The sequence below is a fragment of the Herpailurus yagouaroundi genome, unplaced genomic scaffold (genome assembly GCF_014898765.1).
Source record: "Herpailurus yagouaroundi ecotype Mexico unplaced genomic scaffold, PumYag 194, whole genome shotgun sequence".
NCBI classification, from domain to species: Eukaryota; Metazoa; Chordata; class Mammalia; order Carnivora; family Felidae; genus Herpailurus; species Herpailurus yagouaroundi.
This window is the reverse complement of record NW_024412425.1, coordinates 2,880,124-2,898,058: the sequence shown is the minus strand read 5'-3', so window position 1 is coordinate 2,898,058 and position 17,935 is coordinate 2,880,124. Positions and strand designations below refer to the sequence as shown.

General features: G+C 36.9%; 1 protein-coding gene across 3 annotated transcripts in view; it reads left to right on the top strand.

Moving 5' to 3' along the window:
- LOC121011357 (zinc finger protein 30 homolog) overlaps positions 1–17,935 on the top strand; it is a 173,586-nt gene that overhangs the window by 116,855 nt on the left and 38,796 nt on the right. The gene's annotated exons all lie outside the window — the stretch shown is intronic.

Below are 17,935 nucleotides of genomic sequence, written 5' to 3'. Positions count from 1 at the left end.
AAAAGTTTATCTATATGAAAAGAATTATAAGTATATCCTGCAAAATGTGGAAAGTAACTGCATTATAGAATTGGTCCAAGGTTTAAGTTGGTTCATGTAAAATCCTTAGAACAGGATTCTTAGCACATTCAGTTAGAACTTCCACTTAGTGTGAGTTGTTTGGTAATTATTGTTACTATTTTGAAATTTGCTTTATTATTCTGTGTGGAGAATTGTTCACATAAGTATAGAACTATCTCACTTTAATTGCTTCACGTAAAGCCATATTTTGTAGTACTATGGTATGTTTAATCATTCTTTGGTTTTTAAACATTTAGATTTTATATAGTTACCCCTGTGGCAAGCACTGTTCCAGTGAATATTTATGTACAGGCATTCTCTAAGGTATATACTAAGAGTAAAATTATGGGGACAATAGAGTACACATATTTTAAACTTCAGTAAATATTTCAAGTTAAACTTCACAATAGCTTGTTCACTTCACAGTACTCCTAGCTGTCTCTGACAGAACCTGTTTCTCCACTTCTAGTTAGTTTACTTATGGCTACATAAGGTGCAAAAAAGCACTTGCAACAAATAGGGACAGAGGATTAATGATTTCTTTTAATTTAATCTAGTTATTCTTAACCTTGGTTATTGATGTCTGGGTCCCACCCACAGCAATTCTGATTTTAATTCATCTGGGATATGGCCTAGGCATCATCATTTTAAAAAAAGCACTGATGATTCTAGAATGCTATCCACAGTTGAGAACTAATGACTTAAAAGCTCATACAAGGTGACAAGAAAAACACTGAGATGCAATTTGTCTGCAGTGGGGTTCAAGCTCTAGAATTTTTTAAAAGCTACCCAATTGGGGTGCCTGGGTGGCTTAATTGGTTAAGCATCTGCCTTCAGCCCAGGTCATGATCTCACAGTTTGTGAGTTTGAGCCCTGTGTCTGGCTCTGTGCTGACAGCTCAGAGCCTGGAGCCTGCTTTGGATTCTGTGTCTCCCTCTCCCTCTCTCTGCCCCCTCCCCAGCTTGTGCTCTCTCTCTCTCTCTCTCTCTCTCAAAAATAAATAAACATTTTTAAAAAGCTACCCAATTGATTCTGATTGCAGTGAGAGTTAATCACTGACTTAGGCAAATCATGATTCATTTTCTGGAGCTGCTGGGTACTGTAGCTATCAAAAATAAAAACAAAACCAGTCTTGTAGCAAGGAAGTAGAGGAGGGATGATTTTGAAGGAGGCAGTCAACAATGCCTGCCATAACTGTGCTCTTGCCAGCAATTAATATGAAACTGTCATTGGTCATTTTAGCAGTGTTTTGGGAGAAAACCTAAAGCATATAGTATACACACATGCTTAATCAGCAGTCCTCATGTTTTTCAAAAGCAAGCCTTGAGTTTTGTGAATCTTACATACTTTATTAAATTTTTTGTAGTCTGTCTTTATCTTCATTAATCCTTTCCTGCTGTTTTTTGAGATTCTTTTGTTAGAATATTGAATTCTGATCAGTTTTATTTTATTTTTTAACGTTCAGTGTTACTAATTTTTATCTTTGTAATTTTCCCATGTCCAGATTTTTTTTTATATATATTGCTCTCCTTTTTACTTCATTTCTAGTATCTTGTATTTCTATTTAGTTTCATATTTAATGTGAGAATTATTAATAATATGTCTTGTTTTGGGTAACTTTTCCATTTTGATTAAATTTCAAACTTGTAGAAAAGTTACAACAATAATACAAAGTAGTCTTGTGTACTCTTTACTCAGACTCACCAATAGTTTCATTTTGCCCTATCTACATTATCATTCCTATATGTGCTTGCAGTTGTTCTCTCTATATATACATGTGCACACACACTTACACAATACACACATTTTACCTGAACTATTTAAGAATAAGTTGTGGATGTTTGCTTGTTTACTCTTAAACACGTCAGTGTGTTATTTCCTCAGAACAAGAGCATTCTCTTATATAACCACAGTACACTTATTAAAGTAAGAAATTTTAACAATTATGCAATACAGTTATTTAACAGTCTATATTCAAGATTTTTCACTAGTCCTAATTTCTTTGTAGCAACTCACCCTACCCTCATCCTCTGTCCCCAGGCACTGTCCAGGACACAGTCTAGGATCACACATTAAATCATTGAATTTAATATCATGTCTTTTTGTAGTCTTCTTTACCTGGAAGAGTTTCTCTTTCTCTGTGTTTCATGACCTTGACATTTTTGAAGAGGGTAGGCAAGTTATTTTGTAAAATGTCCCTCAGTTAGGGTTTGTCTTATGGTTCCTAATACTTATATTCAGGTTATAAAATTTATGGCAGGAATACAACAAAAGTGATTGTATCCTTCTCAGTGCATCCTATCGGGATACCTCATGTTGACTTGTCCCGTATTTGGAGATGTTGACTTTGATAATTGGTTAAGGTAGTATCTACTATGTTTTTTCACTATAAAGGTAATAGTTGTCTCTGTAATGTTATGTTACATATGGGAGATATGTTAAAAGTGTAAATGATTTTCCACAAACTTTCACATACTACTTCTAGCATCCATTGGTATTACTTTCTGGATCCATTATTACTATGATGCTTTCAAGATTTTTTTTGTTTTATTTGTTTTGTTTTGGTTTTTGGTTTTTTTACTTCCATCATTTTGTCTATATTAATTAATTGGCATTTTATCATAAAGAAGAGTGGTCCCTTCTTCACTACTTACTTATTCATTTGTTATGTCAGTATAAATTCATAGATTTTTATTTTGCTTTTACTATTTAGTCTGATACTCCAATTGTTCTGGATTTGGCCACCAGTAGCCTATTCAGGGTGACTTCTGCATCCTTTTAACTTTCTATATGATTCTTTGAGACTTTCCTTACTTTCTGGCACAACAAGTTGCAATAGGCTTGTATCCAGATACTCTCTTAGCTCCAGCCAGAATTGAACCATTTCTCTAAAGAGCCTGGTTCCTTGCAGTAAAGAATGTGTAGAAACCAAGATCTGGTTGCTAGGACTATAGTATTCATTCTAGTTTTATCCTGTTCCACATTTGTATCTTCCTTCTCGAATAATTAAAAACCTGACTCTCACATGCTCATTATATTTACTAATTTGTTCAATTCTAGAATATACAAAAATAGTTTTGGAACTGCTAACCTATACAATAACAAATATCAAATACTAAGTGTAGTTCAGTATTTGTTTATAGTTCTCTTTGTTTAGAGTAAAGATAATAGTTAAAATACTGTGTTCAAATTTACTTGGGTTCATTTTTTTATTCTCTCCTTCAGTGCGGTTGTATTATTCATTTGAAATACATTTAGATTTATTTGTTCCTGTTTGTATGTGTTTGACTTTTCAAAAATTATTGGTTCATTCTGACTGATTTGATTATAGGAATTGGTAAAGCATTAACATGGTTCCAAAAGTTAAAACTATACAAAAAGGTACAGCTGGAACATGTCACTCTGCTCCCAGAACCCTTGTTTTAGTGAATATTATGCACTGAATTGTGTCCCTCCAAAATTCATATGTAGAAGCACTAACTCCCAGTACATTATAATGTGACTGTATTTGGAGATAGGTCTTTTAGAGAGATAATTAAGTTAAAATGAGGCTGTTAGGGGGGACTCTAAACCAACCTGACTGATACCCTTTTATGAGGGGAAATTTAGACACAAAAGGAGACATGGGGGATGCTCATGTACAGAGGAAAGACCATGTGAGGACAGTGAGAAGGTGGTTATTTGCAAACCAGGGAGAGAGGCTTCAAAAGAAGCCAAACTCTCCAACACCTTGTGCTTGGATTTCTAATCTTCAGAATTGTGAGCAAATAAATTTCTGTTGTTTATACCACCCAGTCTGTGGTATTTTGGTATGGAAGCCCTAGCAAACTAATAGTATGTTATTTCCTCCTGGCTCATAGCATAAATCTGTCTCCCTGGAACATGTTGAGGTTGGACCCTTGTTATAGGTCTAATGGCAACAGAATGGTTCTGTTGTATCTTGAGGAGAATGAGCATGACCTTTTAAGTTACTGCTCCAGGTGATGCTATCATAGGATTTTCAATCAGAAGAAAGCTACTTTCCCAGACACTGGATTGCAAGTTACTTCCACTGTTAAGAGAGTACCCAAAAGACTTGGTGGAGGGGCTCAAGATTGTCAGTTTCATCTGGGTCCCAACTAGATGTCCCCATTCCATATTTAAGCAACAATTTTTTTTAATGTTTATTTATTTTTGAGAGAGAGAGAGAGAGAGAGAGAGAGCGAGCACGAGCAGGGGAGAGGCAGATAGAGGGAGACACAGAATCCGAAGGAGGCTCCAGGCTCTGAGCTGTCAGCACAGAGCCTGATGTGGGGCTCGAACCCACAGACTGTGGACAGTGAGATCATGACCTGAGCCGAGGTTGGACGCTTAACTGGCTGAGCCACCCAGGAGCCCCTAAGGATCAAATTTTTTACCAATTAGTCCTCTAACTTTTACATGAAAAATATGGCAAGACTGAATTCAACTATTATCATAAGTCAGCAGCCTGCACAATTTTATGTTTGATTTTCAGCAATATCAGCCCTGTGACTTCAAGAAATGGAGACTCTTTGGATTTGCATGGATGTGCTCTGGTTCTCAAGACTGTGACTTGAACTCAGAGTTAACAGACCCAATCTTGTCAATTTCTCTTTGTAAGCACTGGAATGAACTCACATGAATTCACATTTCACACCACAGCCCTTATAAGTCATCATTACTACAATAAAGGTCAAGATATATGGCTCCCAAGATATATACTTTAGTCGGCATTTTATCACGATCAACCACAGCTTGATTAATTGTGATCCCACTGCATGCCATGGATTTTTAGCATCCCAAATGCTATCCACAAGGAGCTTTATCTGTAGTCAAGCCCAAAGGATTAGTAAACATTTGGAAAAGGATAGAATAGTTCAGTGCAACAAAGATGTAAGGAATGGCTGAAAGGCATGACCTAACTAATCCCCAAATCCCATCTTTACAGGCCTGTCTCCTGGGACCACTTTAGGTACCAATTCTGTTGCTGTCAGGATCCCATCAAGAGACAGGAAACACATAATAATTTGAACTGGGGAAGTTCAATATGAAGAATTATTAACTAATGAGACTGGAGTAACATAGGATTGTCTAGTAATCTGTAAAGAGAACACTAAAGACCATATGAATAGCATATATAAAAAGCTGCCATCACCTTAATGGTTGAAATGGAGTTCCCAAGAAAGCCCAGGGCTGAAATCCAGACCTTGTTGGAGAGGGCACAGTTGTGGTTCACTAAATGACAGAGTAGTCACAGTGGTATAGGGTTGGGACTAAGGTGAGGCCACTAAGGTATCAGGGTGCAAAAGTTAAGGAAGCAGTCACTCTCAGGTATCAGCTCTACACTTTCATGACCCTGAGTAGGAGTGCCTCAAATTTGGCACCCTAGTTGCCTCATTCGTAAGGGGGTACTCGTTCTCAGGGTCATAGAAGTGCAGGGTTGGCACCTGAGTGAGTGTTTGCTTAAATTTTGTGTTCTAGATACCTCGTTTGCCTCTCTAAGGTCCTATCCCTGCCTTGATGCTGCACTAGCAGCACTTGTTGGAAGTACCTCCTCTGGAATTTGCTGGAAATCTGCCCTCTAGGGTAGGGTGTGGAGTCTTACCAGGAGCATGTGCTACAAAACTGCGAAAGAAAACTGCTGGCTAATGGATGTTATTGGCCACCTTGTGCTTTAAGAGCTGGGAGCTAGAGGAGTTGCTTACACTGAGGGAACCAGGTAAAGCCATCCAACTTGCAGGAGATGGGCACGTGGGCAGCTTCATGTGCTGCACGAGGGCACTGGACAAGCCTGACAGGCAAGCACGCCAGAATCTAGAGGGAATAGTCTACCTGCAGTGTCTTTCTAACATCTTTTTCTTTGGGGCGCCTGGGTGGCACAGTCAGTTAAATATCTGACTTTGGCTTAGGTCATGATCTTACTGTTTGTGGGTTCGAGCCCCACATTGGGCTCTGTGCTGACAGCTCAGAGCCTGGAGCCTACTAAGGATTCTGTGTCTCCCTCTGTCTCTGCCTCTCCTCTCTCTCTGCCTCTCCTCACGCTCTGTCTCTCTCTCTCAAAAATAAAAATTAAAAACAAACATCTTTTACTGACAAAGCTTAACATTGTGCTCACAAAGGAAAATATTCAAATAGACCTGATCTGTCTGCATTTACAAAGTAGGCAGTAAAGGATGAATTGGGGATCTGAGAGGCAATAAGTTGATAACTAGCATATAGTCTTTAAAGAGTTTTAAAGTTAGGGGCACCTGGGTGGCTCAGTCAGTTAAGCGTTCGACTCCAGGCTAGGTCATTATCTCACAGTTTGTGGATTTGAGCCCCGCATTGGGCTCTGTGCTGACAGGTCAGAGCCTGGAGCCTGCTAAGGATTCTGTGTCTGCCTCTCCCCCACTCATGCTCTGTCTCAAGAATAAATAAACATTAAAAAAATTTAAAGTTAATTTTAACTTATGTATGGCGTGAGATAGAGATATTATCCCTTTGTATATGGATATCTGATTTTTTTTAACAGCTTTTTTTGGAGAATCCATCTTTTGTTCACTGTTGTCGTGCCAGGTTCATAAGTTTCTGTGTATGAGTGTATTCTTGGCTCAGTCTTCTGTGACATAGTTCTCTATTTTATTCTCTGTGCCAATGCCACAGTCAGTATTGTATGATAGTAAATCTTGATATCTGATAGAGCAAGTCCTTCCAACTTATTTTTAAGGAATGCCCCTTAGTCTTCTGTATATAGGTTAGAAAATCATCTTGTAAAGGTCTATGAAAAACTTGTGATTTTGGTTACAATTGCATTAAATACATAGATTACTTAGGAGAATTGGTGGCTTTATAAAATTGATGCTTTCTTTTAATAAGAAATGACATTCTGTATATTTAGGTATTGTTTAATATCTCAGTCCACTTTTATAATTCTGTCCGTATAGTATACATTTCTCAGTATTTTCTGTGATGCTATTTATAAATAAAATGTATTTTTTTCTTTTTTCTTCTTTCTTTCTTTCTTTCTTTCTCTCTCTCTCTCTCTCTCTTTCTTTCTTTTCTTTTCTTTTCTTTTCTTTTCTTTTCTTTTCTTTTCTTCTCTACACCCAACATGGGGCTTCAATTTATGACTCTAAGATCAAGAGTCACAGGCCCTACTGACTGAACCAGTCAGATGCCCTAAATAAACTGTATTTTTCTAATTTTGTTGCTGGTTTGTAGAGATGAAGTTGGCCTTTGTTTTCTGGTTTATTTCTGAGACTTCTGCAAAATCTCTTTCTAACTATAACGTCTGTTAGAGAATCTTTTGCATTGTTTCCTTATAGGCAGTCATAAGATCTGCAAACGTCAGTTTCATTTCTTGTTTTGCAATGCTTTATATATTTTACTTGCTACAAATTTTAAGGACTTGTACTTACTATTTCATCATTTGGCATATTCTTTCCTATATTTTATAGGTACCATTCATCTGTATAAGGAAATTTTCTTCTACTCACAGGCTTTTAAGTTTTTTTTCTTTTTAATAATTGGATGTTGAATTTCATTGAATTATTTTCTGCCTATCAAATTGTGCCTTTTCTTTTTAATCTGTTAATGTAGTTAATTATATTAACATATTTTATTTTTTAAGTCTTCTCTAATGTTTATTTTTGAGAGAGAGAGAGAGACAGAGTGTGAGCAGGGGAGTGGCAGAGACTGAGAGGGAGACACAGACTCTGAAGGCTTCCGGCTCTGGGCTGTCAGCATAGAGCCTGATGTGGGTCTCGAACTCATGAACCATGAGATCATGATCTGAGCCACCCAGTCACCCCAATATATTTTCTTTTTTTATGTTAATTTTTTTGAGAGCGAGTGCTAGTGAGTGGGGAGGGGCAGAGAGAGAGGGAGAGAAAGAATCCTAAGCATGCTCTGCACTGTCTGTGCAGAGCAGGACTCAGGGCTTAATCTCATGAACTGTGAGATCATGACCTGAGTCGGGCACTCAACTGACTGAGCCACCCAGGTGTCCCTATATTAACATTTTCTAATGTTGGAGGAATCTTATCTTATTTGACTAAAATAAACTTAGTTATAATCTTTTTTTGTTGTATCTGGTTTGCTAGAATTTTATTTGCAATTTTTGTAAATATGTTCATAAGTTAGATCAGCCTGAAATTATTCTTTTACATATAGGCATTTTCTTATTTGGCATCATGGCTATATTAGTTTTATCAGATAAATTGAAGAAAGTACAGTTTCTTTTTTAAAATTTAAAGTTTTGTACATTCAGGCATGTATAAAATATATTCTAGGTTTGAATTTAGTAAAGTGTATCCCCTCCCCAGGTCTCACAAGAGATGAGAAGGTAAATTGATGTATGGAACACTATATTGCCCGTTAGCACCTTCAGTGACACAGTGCTATGTCCAGGAAACCATGAAATGTGTCCATGAAGGGTGTCCTTTATATATAACATGACTTTTTCTTGCGAAAATACAAAGGAAAGTAGAGTAAGCTCTAACAATTTTCTAAATACTCACCTTGCCCTTTTTTTTCTTTTCAAATAAAGGATGACTCTTTAGTATATGTTGTAGAAATAGACTGGGTTATATTGGTTGTGCTTGTCTCTGAAAAGGAAAGATCAAAGAAAAATAAAGCTAAAAAAAAATAAGATTAAGTACATCATGATATGATGCTAATTTAAAGTTAGATCAATCTCTGTTCAGATTCTTGTATGATCAGATGGGATTTTGGGGAAGGATAAGACATTTAAGAGCCTTACAGTCTGAAGAAATGAACATCACTGGTATAACTCTTTCTAAGAATTATATAGATCTAGGAGTGTCTGGCTGGCTCAGCTGGCCAGCAGATGACTCTTGATATTGGGGTTGTGAGTTCAAGCCCCATGTTGACTGTAGAGATTACTTAAATAAGTAAATAAATTTAAAAAGAGTTATATAGATCTAGGTCTCTGGGACAGAAGCCAACAGTGATGACCCATTACAACTTCAAGCAATGTATTTTTAACTCTAGGGATACATCACTATTTATAGAGATTAACCTCTTTTAGCTCTTGTTGGTGCTGTTGAAAAGAGGAGTTTAGAGACATCCAAGAAAGATGACTTACCTACAGATGACTTTGTGTGCCTATTTCTCAAATCATGTGTAGATTTTATTTTTTTTTTAATTTTTTTTTCAATGTTTATTTATTTTTGGGACAGAGAGAGACAGAGCATGAACGGGGGAGGGGCAGAGAGAGAGGGAGACACAGAATCGGAAACAGGCTCCAGGCTCTGAGCCATCAGCCCAGAGCCTGACGCGGGGCTCGAACTCACGGACCGCAAGATCGTGACCTGGCTGAAGTCGGACGCTTAACCGACTGCGCCACCCAGGCGCCCCTCATGTGTAGATTTTAAATGTTTATTTATTTTGAGAGAGAGAGAGAGAGGGAGAACCAGTGAGGGAGGGACAGAGAGAGGGAGAGAGAGAATCCCAAGCAGGCTCTGCATTGACAGCAGGGCTTGATCTTACGAACCATGAGCTCATGACCTGAGCCGAAACCAAGAGTCAGACACTTAACCAACTGAGCCACCTGGGCACCCCTCAAATCATATGTAGATTCTGAACATAAAACAAGAATGTAGCACTCCCTTCCTCAGTACATTGGTATGCTTGTCATACATTGCCACTTATGTATATATTAAATCATTTTTTAAAGTTGTATCTTAAAAACAATAAAATTTAAAATGAAATTCCAATACAATTATAATAGAGAATCAAAAGCAAAAAAGTAATAGGTGATCTGACAATACACTGAATAGACTGTCTAACAGAACACTCTTTATTATGATTTTGTGGACTTACACAAAATAACCACATAGCATAAGATAAGGATGATTGAAAAATTAAAATACCATTTCTTGAGCTTTATTGTATATAATACCTTAGAAACTGATAATTTCTTGCCAATATTCTAAGATGAGAAAATAGAGTTTTAGTGGGGTAAATAATTTACCCAAGGACGTAAGTGTTAGGAATTGGATTTTAGGACCTGGATTGAAAGCTGGATTTGTCAGACTTCAGAGCTAATGTTCTTAACCAAAGTAGTTTGGAGTTAAGTCTACAGGGAAGATATAAAAACATAAAATTAGCCAATGATATCATGGAAAAAATGGAAGTTTATTCTCACTTAGGGAAAATAATTTTCTTGAATGTTCTCAAACTCTTCTTTTCAGTTGTACTAAGAAAAGCCCAAAAAGGTTAGTCTCTCTAGATACTGCTGTACATGTACAATGATTCTTACTTAAACAACACACACACACACACACACACACACACACACACATATGTGTTTATAGATAGATGGATAGATGGATAGATAGATAGATAGATAGATAGATGAAGGGGAGGAAGATTAGAATCTCTGGGGAATCAGAACCAATAGGAAATTCATAAAGCTATAATAAGGAATCATTTTAATGCAGTAATGGAGAACGGTAAGCCCCAAGATCTACAGTCCACAAGCTAGAGAACCAGATGAGCTGATGGTGTCGTTCCAGTCCAAAGGCCAGCAAACTTGAGATCTGGGAAGAGCTAATGTTTCAGTTTGATTCTAAATGCAGGGAGAAAACGTATGGCCCAGCCAGAAAGCAGTCACACAGGAGAAATTCCCTTTATTCACTCAGACTTTTGTTTTATTCAGGCCTTCAATTGATTATATGAGGCCCACACACACATTAAGAAGGGCAGTCTGCTATATTCAGTCATTTACTCACAAGTCAGTTTACTTATTTAAATGTTGAACTCATTTGAAACCACCCTCATAGAAGCACTCCACAATATTTGACCAAAAAATATATCTTAAAAATAATAACCCAAGGGCACCTGGATGGCTCAGTCAGTTAAGCATCTGATTTTGGTTCAGGTTATTATCTCATGGTCTGTGAGTTTGAGCCCCACATTGGGCTCTGTGCTGACAACTCATAGCCTGGAGCCTGCTTCAGATTCTGGTCTCCCTCTCTTTCTCTGCCTCTTCCCTAGAGCCTGCTTCAGATTCTGTGTCTCCCTCTCTCTCTTTCTTCCCCTCCCCTGCTTGTGTTCTCTCTCTCTTAAAAATAATTTTTAAAAAAGAGTCTGGTTTTTTGTTTGTCTCTCTTTTTTCTTTCTTTGTTTTGCTATTTAAATTACACAAGTGAAATCATATGGTATTTATCTTTGACTAACTCGCTTAGTGTTACATCCTCTATATCCATCCATGTTGTTGCAAATGGCAAGATTTTTTATAGCTGAATAATATTCCATTGTATATATATGTACCACATACGTACACATACACATATAAATAAACTAACTAAATAAATATAAATATGTATATATACATATAAAATACATATAAATATATATATACATATAAATAAATTTTTTATAAGTTTATTTACTTATTTTTGGGAGAGAGAAAGAGCGTGAGTAGAAGAGGGGCAGAGAGAGAGGGAGAGAGAGAGAATCCCAAGCAGGCTCTGCATGGTCTGCATGGAGCCCAACTTGGGACTCGAACTCACGAACTGTGAGATCATGACCTGAGCCAAAATCAAGAGTTGGACACTTAACCGATTGAGCCACCCAGATACCCCACCACAGTTTCTTTGTACATTCACCTATTGGTGGACATTTGACTTGCTTTCATAATTTGGCTATTATAAATAATGCTGCAGTAAACATAGGGGTGCATATATCTTTTCATATTAGTGTTTTCATATTCTTTGGGTAAATACCCACTAGCGGAATTACTGGATCATTGTATTTTTAATTTTGGGGGAGTCTCCATACTGTTTTTCACAGTGTCTGCACCAATTTGTTTTCCTACAAACATTGCACAGAGTTCCTTTTTCTCCACATCCTCGTCAACACTTTTTGTTTCTTTGTTGTTGATTTTAGCCATTCTGACAAGTGTGGAGTGATATCTTGTGGTTTTTACTTTTTTGTTGTTGTTGTTTACTTTTCCCTGCTGATGAGTGATGTTGAGCATCTGTTGGCCATCTGTAAGTCTTCTTTGGAGAAATGTCTCTTCATGGGTTCTGCCCGTTTTTTAAATTGGGTTATTTGTCTTTTGGGTGTTGAGTTATAAAAGTTCTTTATATATTTTGGGTACTAGTCCTTTATTGGATATGTCATTTGAAAATATCTTCTCCCATTCAGTAGGTTGTCTTTTATTTCTATTGATTGTTTCCTTTGCTGTGCAGAAGCTGTTTATTTTGATGTAGTCCCAATAGTTTGTTTTTGCTTTGATTTTCCTTGTCTCAGGAGACATTATGAAAAATGTTGCTATGGCTGATGTCAGAGAAATTACTGCCTGTGCTCTCTTCTAGGATTTTTATGGTTTCAGTTCTCACATTTAGGTCCTTAATTAATTTTGATTTCATTTTTGTGTGTAGTGTAAAGAAGTAGGTCCATTTTCATGAGTTAATTTTTTATGTGAATTGAGATAGAGGATCTGATTTCATTCTTTTGCATATATTTATCCAGTTGTCCTAGCACCATTTGTTAAAGATATTTTTCTTTTCCCCATTGAATGGACTTGTCATCCTTGTTGAAAGGCAATTGGTCATAGAAGTTTAGGTTTATTTCTGGATTCTCAGTTCTATCCAATTGGTCCATAGATCTATCCTTGTGTCAGTGTGCAGTGTTTTAGTTACTGTAGCTTTTTGTTTGTAAGTTTTGAAACTGGGAGGTAGATCTTCATACTCTGTTTTTCTTTTGCAATTTTGTTTGGCTATTCCGGGCCCATTCCATATGAATTTGAAGATTGGCTTTTCATTTCTCCAGAAAGGCCATTGAAATTTTGATAGAGGTTGCATTGAATCTGCAGATTGCTTTGAGGAGTTTTGCTATCTTTTAACACTCCTAAGTTTTCCAGTCTGTGCACATGGGATGTTATTCTGTTTTTAACCCCAACTGGTGAACTGCAGTTGAATTGTCACTAACCACCCTGAGTTGGTGTCAGACTCCACAGGTTTTAGCTAAATGTTTACCTCTCCCTACTTTAGACCAACTGGCTACAAATCTTGTTATGGAGAAAGGGTTCCCGTGACCACCCTCGCTGCCAGGTTTAATAATTTACTAGAATGACTCTTGGAATTCAGAAAAGCACTATTCTCAGAATTAAAGTTTTATTATAAACCATAAGGATACAAATCAGGAATAGCCAAATGAAGAGATACATAAGCAAAATCTGGAAGGAACCCAACTATGGTTTCTGTAGAATTTCCTTGTGGAATTAGGGTACATTACCTTTCTGGTTCATCAATGTGTTTATCTGCCAGAAAGTTATACTGAGCTTCAGTGTCCAGGCTTTTTATTGGGGTTCCACTGTGACATGAATGCTTAATTACTGCCTGCATAATTGATCTCTGTCTCTAGCTTCACTCTGCTCTCCCAGAGGTTGGGCTGGCTCAGTCTTTCTGATGACCACCTCCAATGCTGAAGCTACCTATACAGGCACAACATGAGTTACCTCATTAGCATAAACTCAAGTGTGATCCAATATGAAAGACACTTATATCACTTAGGAAATTCCAAGAGTTTTAGAAACTATGATCTAGAAACCTGGGACAAATACAAGACTAATTCTTTATTAGATAACAGATATCTTCTTATTTATTAGTGGTTCCTTTTCTCTTGGATCTTTTAGCTTAACTTAATTAATGATTTGAAAAAGATCTTTATATTCTGGATACTAGGTTTTTGATAAAAAAAAATATTTTATAAATATCTTCTCTCAGGGCACCTGGATGGCTCAGTTGGTTAAGTGTCTGACTTTGGCTCAGGTCATGATCTCACGGTTTGTGAGTTCAAGCCCCACGTTGAGCTCTGTGATGACAGCTCAAAGCCTGGAACCTGCTTCAGATTCTGTGTCTCATTCTCTCTCTGCCCCTCCCCCGCTTATGCTCTGTCTCTCTCTGTCTCTCAAAAGTAAATAAATGTAAATAAATATCTTCTCTCATTCTAAAGCTCATTACTCTTTATCATGAATTTATTCATAACTGAGGTATGAGTCATGTTTACTTTGCTGTACAACTTTATTTGCTATGTAATGTTGCCTGTTTTGTGTATGTGGTTGTCCATTTAACTATCACTAATTCATACTCAGTCTTTAAGAAAACAAATTTTTGGGAAATTTGGCATTTCCTATGTTTAGACAGCCCTCCTACAATCCTTTGTTCTTCTCTGCCTACTATTCTATATTTTGCCTACTTTTTGAATTCTGTTCCCTTCTTCTTTGTTCAGTTTTTACTTCTTGGATTTCATGCCTTCCTGTTTCTTGGTTTACTCTAAGAAAACGTGAAATTATCAAAATTGTTTTTTTTGTGTAGGTGGCATGTAAAGATGGATAAATGTGTTAAACTTGTGAATTCTAGTATATCTGAAAAGGGCTTTTCAACCAGTCTATTTGTTCTTTCACAGGACATAATTTCTACTTGAAATATTTTTCTTTAGAATTTTAAGGTTATGACTTCTGGTTTAGAATATTGTTGAGGGGCGCCTGGGGTGGCTCAGTCGGTTGCGCGTCCGACTTCAGCTCAGGTCACGATCTCACGGTCCGTGAGTTCGAGCCCCGCGTCGGGTTCTCGGCTGATGGTTCAGAGCCTGGAGCCTGCTTCCGATTCTGTGTCTCCCTCTCTCTCTCTGCCCCTCCCCCGTTCATGCTCTGTCTCTGTCTCAAAAATAAATAAACGTTAAAAAAAAATTTTTTTTTAAATAGAATATTGTTGAGAACTTCAAACCCATTTTGATTCCTGCTCTTTTATTGATGCCCTGTTTTTACTCTTTGGAGCCTTTTAAGTTCTTTTCTTTGTTCCTAGTGTCCTGAAACCTAATGTAAAACATATCTTAGTGTGAATCATTTTTATTTTTTATGCTAGGTATCAAGTAAGTCCATTAAATGTGGAGGTTCATGTCCTTCAGGTCTGGAAAATTTCTTAAATGCTATTTTCTAAAACAATCTGTAATTTCTGTTTTCTTTGAAAAATTTCTAATATACAGCAAACTTGAAAGAATATTTCAGGGGCGCCTGGGCGGCTCAGTCAGTTAAGCATCCAACTTCAGCTCAGGTCATGATCTCACTATCAGGAGTTCCAGCCCCTTGTCAGGCTCTGTGCTGATAGCTCAGAGTCTGGAGCCTGCTTCAGATTCTGTCTTCCTCTCTCTCTCTGCCCCTCCCCTGCTCGCTCTTTTTCTCTCTGTCTCTCAAAAATAAACATAAAAAAAATATTTTTTAAAAGGAAGAATATTTTAGTGTACCCTATATAGTCATCACCTAAAATCACCAATTGTTATCATTTTGCCACATTTGCTTTGTCTTTCTAAACACACAACACACACACACACACACACACACACACACACGCACACTTTTTTCCCCCTGAATCATTTGAATACAGGTTGGGGACATCTGGACACTTTACCCTTAATACTTTTAGTATGTATCTTCTAAGTATAAGGACATTTCCAAACAATAACAATGACATAACAAATCTATGAAAATTTACATTAACTCATTAATATCACCTCAAACATTTCTTGTTCAATTATTTCCAGGGGTTCCCCAAAGTGTTTTTTGCTTTTTTAGCTGATGTAATTTTGTTTTTTTGTTCATTTATTTGGTTGCTTGTTTGCAATCCAATCAAGATTCATGCATTATTTTTGTTGTTGAGTCTCTTTAGTCTCTTTTTTTCACATTAAAAAAAATTTTTTTTTTATTATATGAAACTTATTGTCAAATTAGTTTCCATACAACACCCAGTGCTCATCCCAAAAGACGCCCTCTTCAATGCTTTAGTCTCTTTAATCTAGAACAGGCTCTCAGTTTTTTTGTTTTGTTTTGTTTTAATAGGACACTGAGTGTTTTAGAGAATTCAGGACAGTTTTCTTATAGATTGTCTCAACAACCTCCATTTCTCTGATGGCTTTCTCCTTTAGAGATGGCAATCTCCTTTAGATTTGGCAAGCATGCTGTGTAGGTGATAAGACAGTGTATGTTTTATTGCATTACATTGGTGAGGCACATAATAATGTCAGTTTGTTGCACTATTGGTGATAGCCAGATTTTATAACTGAAGGTTAGAAGTGGTGAATACTAAATCTTCCCAGTACAAAGGTGTATTTTTCCCTTTATAATTAGTAAATAATCTGTAGAGTGATATTGTGAAACCAGTAAATACTCTTTTTCTCAACAACCATTCACTTTCTAGTTTTAGAATTTACTGAGGATCCTAGCCTTTTGCAGGATAAATCATCCTTTTCCTTATTTTTTGGGTTAGGTTTTATCATTTTTTGGTTTGTTAAGCTAGTCTTTATTTGTCTTCATGCTTTCCCACTTCAAAAGTTTTTGTTGTTGCTACCTCCTCTTTACTTGTCTTTGACCTTGTGGGTTTGGTCCTTTTTAACAAAAATCCATTTCATTCATTTCAGTGAGTCTGTTAAAAGGGCAGGAAAAACTGCATGCAATCCACTTGTTCTCTTTGAGAGAAAAGTGTATTCTTTTTCTAGAGAAATCTTGTTTTTAGAAGTTTATTTTCAAACTAACTTATTTTGAATTTTGAAACTAACTTACTACATTAGGCATTCACTAAATGTACTTTGCTCTTTTTGTATGTGCCAGGGTTCAAGTTGATTAAAGTAACAGACATTGGTTATCCTTCCTTCCTGAAGTTTGGCTCTACTGTAGCAGACGGACATTAAGCAAACATTCAAATATGAAATTTGCAATTGTAGGAGACAAATGTGTAATCACCCATTACCAAACAAAACACAAAGAATGGGAGAAAACAAAGTGCTTCATGAGATAATGGTGAGACGTGCACAGTTAAGATTGAATATTCAGAAAAGATTTTTATTAGGATATGCCACTTAGCAGAGACCTGAACAATGGCCATGAGCTTGTAAGGCCAAAAGAGGTGGCAGTGGAGACGGTGGTATGGATGGTTATTTAGGGCAGATGAAATCATGGCATGTGTGTTTGGTGGGAGGGGGGGGTGGGGTGGGTTAAAGTTTAGTGCATTTGAAGAACTGAGAAGACCAATGTAGCTGTAGTTTATTGTTAAAAGGAAATAGGTAGCAAGTTGAAGAGGCATGCAGGAGGCAGGTTGTTAAGGAATTGTTAAGACCAAGTTAAGGACTGTGGGTCTTTTCCTAAGAACGGTGGGAACCACTGAAGCATTTTGAACATGAAAGTGCCAGGCTGAATATCACTCTGGCTGTTAGGGGTGGAAAACTAGCAAGGCGGACAGCTAGATAAAATGCTACTTTTGTGTCCAAATAAAAGATAATTTTGGCCTGGATCATCTATTGACAGTAGAGAGGGAAAGAACAATTTCAAGACATATTTAGGCCAACCTCAAACAAGATTGCTGTATGAGTGTTATAGGAAGAGAATGGAGCTCAGATGTTTTCACCTTTTGGGGCTTGACATATTTGCTCAGGGACTTAATTGGTATCTTAAATCCATTCATTTTCCTAGTTTCTTTTCTGGCATAGAAGTCTTACAATAATAGCTACTAAACACTGTGCAGTTACTTTATACAACTACATATATACATTATGTGTGATTTCAGAATTATTCAATAATCATTGGAGCTGGGGTTCAGAATACTTACCTGCATCTTTGAAATCTGCCAATAGTACCACATTACCTCTATCTGCTATTCCTTTCTCTCAGATTTTAAAACTAGATTCTCAATTACAGTAGCTTTTGCTGTATCCCCTTTTTTGCTCTCCCAAGCTTAGCTTCATAGACTTCCTACACAAACATGGATTTTATCAAATGGCATAAATAAGCCACATTCTAACCACAATAGATTCTTCCTTCTTCATTGTTCATTTATCACATTAATCTTTCATCAGGATACTGCTGTATCTGAAG